Source organism: Chenopodium album, chromosome 13 (assembly GCF_948465745.1).
Source record: "Chenopodium album chromosome 13, dcCheAlbu1.1, whole genome shotgun sequence".
Lineage (NCBI taxonomy): Eukaryota > Viridiplantae > Streptophyta > Magnoliopsida > Caryophyllales > Amaranthaceae > Chenopodium > Chenopodium album.
The window spans coordinates 54363199-54368302 of NC_137846.1; the positions used below are offsets into that span (position 1 = coordinate 54363199).

Sequence of the window (5104 nt, forward strand, 5' to 3'; positions counted from 1 at the left end):
AACCCCGAAATAGGAACCGCCCGAAGCCAAGCAGAGGTGTGATCACCCTGCTGTGATTTCCACAATGCTGATTGTCGAGGAGTTAAAGAATAAGCAGATTCTGCAGAAGCGGTAATCTTTGTGAAATACATATCTGCCAATTTCTTCATGAGTTTAGGGGCAGCGACCTCACTCGGATTACTCAAAATGTCAGACTCCACTGTTCCATTAAACAGACACAACGCATCCTCAAAGGCTCGTCCAAGACCAACAATGCCAGTATGCCGAAGAAGTTGTGTCTGCAACCCAGCAGACTGCAACCGAGAAGCAAGAAAAGCATAGTGACGAACATCACCTGCAGAATAAACACCAAGCCCTCCAAACGCAAATGGTAAGGTGGCAAGCCGCCACTGCCAATCACCAAACCCAGGCCCCGAAGCGGTAACAATACGCTCCAAGGAAGATCGAAGAGCTCCATCAAAAGTGCGCTGAGCTACCTCAAAAGTACTAGGAGGACAAGTACGTAATGCAAAGTAGAGTTTTGAAACTCCAGTACATGCCCTAAGTAACAACAGTTCACACTGAGGATCATCTAGCATAGCGACCTTATCCATAAGGGCAATGGTCTTGGTCACCCTCTGCATCACAAGCTCACCACAGAAACCAGAATCGGAACTAGCGGGACCTCCAAGCAACCTAACACCACGCAAAGGTCGAGCAATATTAGGCGGAAAGACACCTATTATTATTATTATTATTATTTGTTTTTTTCCTTGATGTAACACTATAATAGAGATTGATCAACTAAGATAATGTTATCCTAAACCGGCCAAACAGAAATTCTTAAAACTTTTATGCAAGTATAAATTATGTGATTTTCTTACTAAAATTTGGAGTTAATTTATTTTTTTCAAAGATAAAAGTATTCAAAGGGGCATATTAAAACTGCCAAAAAAAAAAAAAAAAAGGTGATGCATTTTATGACCTCTGAAGCTAGGAAAAGGTGATCGAACATCTTTGGCTTAGAAAAATTATTCCATGTTATAGAGAAAAAAGGGTTTCACTTTTAAAACCTTACTCTACATTCAAATTTGCCTAATTTACAACTTTCCATCATTTTCATGCATCTATTCGCTTATTGCTTACCTTTTTTGGACCATATATGCATCAAATTTCAAATTTTAGACACCTAATTGATTGAGATAGTGATAGGTGTAATAAAACACGAACTTAATGTGAAGAAACTGCTCTTACCTTCTCTATAGACTTGTTTCATATTCATTTAATCAATTGTATTGGTTTTTACGCAGGTAAAAATAATTATGAAAGGATGGATAAGTGAGTGTGGATTTCAATTGTAAGGAAATTTATACATATAATTAAAGAGCGTACTAGAAATATTGAATTGATATAAAGGAGAGGAGAGAGGGAGTAAAATGATGGATTTAAGCTTTTATTATATGAAATACTTCGTCTCATTCTTGTCACACAATCACGTTTAACATACCCCTATCTCCTTAAAATTAATAGTCACACAATGTTGATGAACAAGTTATATCCTTAATGTCGATGAGATTGGTTTGCTATTATAAATAGTTAAATACTCTTTTTGTACAATCATATTATAATATCCCTTAATGATAATTTAATTGATAAGGAGTTTGACGATATTATAATTAATCTAAATTTAGATGGATTATATTAATATTACTTGACCATTTGATTATAATCATTAAACAAAAGGAGAGAATACAAGACATGACAAGGATTGTAAAAAAGGAAGTCTAATGTGCTTTCTAAGAAATATATTAATGTCTAATGTAAAGTAGAACACTCTGATGAGTATTCAAATGAGTGAGCATTGAGCAATCTTTCTTAGACACTTGGACGCTAGCAATTGGATGATTGAAAAGAGAAGATATTTGCACTCCCAACAAACCTTCGTATATAAAATTTGATGGTCAATTGATGATTCCAAATTAAGGTAATGAAATATCATTGAAATATCCTAATACCATGTCACCTAGTACAATCTACTATTCACCACCCCCACCCCCTCTTAATAGGAATCGATCCTAAAACCTCCTGTAAGAAAAATAGATTATGACATATCGAATGTGATAAACTTTACATTGTATTTACTACATAATGTTATAAGTCTTATAACTAACTGTCAATACATTGAAATATTGGGCACGTATATCTTATTTATAAATTAAGATTATTATATGTGTAAATCGTCTTTAAAGTCATATCAAATACAAGATGTCTGGAATAATTTCTAGATAATCAAACCAAACTATTTAATCTGAATTATATCAAATTCATGTTGAGTTTCGAGCAATGTTACGTATCTATGAGCCATTATCTTTATAAAATTGGTTAGAGAAATTCACGAAGGATTGAGCTTACTTGAAAGACAAGACCTGACAAGTCTTGAATTATATCATCGACCCTTTAAATCAAATAAGTTTAATTTCTTAACAAATAAAGTTGGTCCCTCAATCTCGTACACATGTATGATGGCTCAAAAAAGACGATCAACTACCTAAAATTGAATCAAGAATAACTAAATCAAATTTTCATCACACAATGACTTATTAAACTCGTTTTCTACGTTAATAACAATAATAATTTGGTAAATATATCATTATGAATTACTCTGCATGAAATTTGCTACTCCGTATTATGTTATAGGGTTTACATAAAATGTTCCGACTTCCTAATTGTCTAAGTTAACTGCAGATATAATCAATTAACTCCACTTTCAAGTTAATTTATTCATGTTTACATATACCACTTGTACATGTAACTGTTACGAGTATTTTGAAACAGAGCGAGCACTCAGTATCCCTCACTCCCCTCCAACATGGTGGAGCCCAATCATCCCTACACCACTCTTAGTTCTCCACATGTTAAAAGCCACCTAGATGAATGGTCAACATCACTTCTCCCACATTAACCAATCCAATCCAATCTAATGAACTTATCACCAAACAACGTCTTAGAATCTTCCACGTATCTTCTTCAAACAATCTTCTTTTTTTTTTTTTCTTCTATAAAACTTTTTCATTTTTATTATTTTCTTCTTCTTCATTTTCTTCAACAGCTAACAAATACTCCATTAACCAAAAAAACCGTCCTTTCTCTTCGGGAACTTTCTCATCTTTCCTCCTCTTTTTTTTCTCTCTCTCCTAAATTACGTCCTTTTCTTTCGCTTTTTCTCTTGATTTTTTTTTGCTGATTTCACCTGAATTTGATTCTTACACTCTGAAATTACTCCGATTATCTACAATTTCAACCAAAATTGTCGGCTTCGATTTGTGTTTTTGGATCAATTAGGAAGAATTAGGGTTTTTCAAAAAAAATTTGCGCGAAATTGTGAATTTTTTGAAGAGAGAGAAGTTGTAAGTTTGGATTCAGAGTAGCAGTTGATTCACAACATCACAAGGATTTGAAAAGTCGAGCTTCTTCTCTAATTGATTTTTCGATCAAGTTTCCTTCCCATAAGGTAATTACTCGAACAAATTCTTCGCTAATATGTTAATTTTCTAGAGAGAAATTGAAATATTGAGTCAATAATAGCTATTGTTTCCAGAATTTGATCAAATTTAAACTCATTTTCTGTAAGATTACGTACTTTTAGCTAGAAATTGCATTATATTACCTATTAATTCCACCGTTTTTGTAGAAATTGGTAGAAAAATCACGATCAAAATTATTTTTTCGCAGAATTTGCGCGAAATTGTTGAGAAGGAGAATTCAAACTCAGACAAGTTGACCGAGTTGACTCATGGGTGACTCGGACAATGACTCGGGAGGAAAGTCGAACAACTTCAGCCGCGGAGACTCGTACCCGAAAGAGCAGGACCGGTTCCTGCCGATCGCAAACGTGAGCCGGATCATGAAAAAGGCGCTACCGGCTAACGCCAAAATCTCGAAAGATGCAAAAGAAACGGTTCAAGAATGCGTTTCGGAGTTCATCAGCTTCATCACAGGAGAAGCTTCGGATAAGTGTCAACGAGAGAAACGGAAGACGATCAACGGCGACGATCTTCTATGGGCGATGACAACGCTTGGGTTCGAGGAGTACGTTGAACCGCTGAAGATTTATCTACAGCGGTTCAGGGAGTTGGAAGGGGAGCGAACCGGGCTTGGACCCCCGGTTCAAGGAAATAATAGTAATAGTAATAATAATAGTAATGGAGGCGTTGGGGTAAATAGTGGAAATGGTGGGGGTGTTTTTGGAATTTCTCAAGGTGGACACGTGTATGGATATGGTAGTGGTGGTGGTGGCGGCGGGGGTGGTGGAAGTGGTAGTGGGGGTAATAGAGGGATTTTGACTTATGGTGGGCCTGGTGGCGCTAATGGTGGGCCGAGATGATATTGTTGTTATGTTTTGTTGGGCCCCCACTAGGTCTTGTAAGTAGAGTGGGTGGGGTGTGTGTATTTTGTTTTTATTTTTGGTATCTTTTTAGGTTTTCAACTATTAATGTGAAATTAATTGGAGTTTGGTAGCTCTAGAGACTAGAGTGTATTTAAGAATTTCGTTTATTTTGGTCATGTTATTTGATAGCTTTGGTCATAGTGTACATAAAGCATTACGAATTTACAATTATGGATTATGATATGTGTCCTTTTGAAAATTGAAGAGAGTTGTGAAAAACGTGCAAGAATTGATGTTGTGATTCTTATAGCATGGTATGAGATGATAAATGTAAGCAATGATTCCATTGAATTTGCCTGTAAGAAGCAACTAGTTTAAGACACTTTTTCTTCACTTGTTACCACTATTAAACTTGATTTGTATGGTGGTGATCATCTTAATAGGTGCTTTTCATTGATTATAAAAGAATAGCAATTTAGAGGTATGTGTTGGAAGAGAGTATATAATTGGTGCTTATGAGGATAAATTATGTGTACTTATGTAGCGAAATTCATTTCTAAAATCTCATGATAATGTTAGGTTTTCGTAATAATACATTTTTTTTTTCTTTTGAATGACCAGTAAATCTTCTATAAACTGTAAGTTAGCATAGTATCAAATTATTAATTGAAAGACAACTATTTCGTAGATGCAATAATATTCCTTATATAATTATTTACTTGTTAGCCGTTAGCCCTT

General features: G+C 35.0%; 1 pseudogene across 1 annotated transcript; it reads left to right on the forward strand.

The window, feature by feature from the left end:
- Nucleotides 1-3066: 3066 nt before the first annotated feature.
- LOC145575009 (nuclear transcription factor Y subunit B-3 pseudogene) lies at nucleotides 3067-4625 on the forward strand (annotated as a pseudogene). The gene is made up of 2 exons (XR_014098242.1): nucleotides 3067-3490; nucleotides 3712-4625. The product of XR_014098242.1 is annotated as a nuclear transcription factor Y subunit B-3 pseudogene (transcript).
- Nucleotides 4626-5104: the final 479 nt, after the last annotated feature.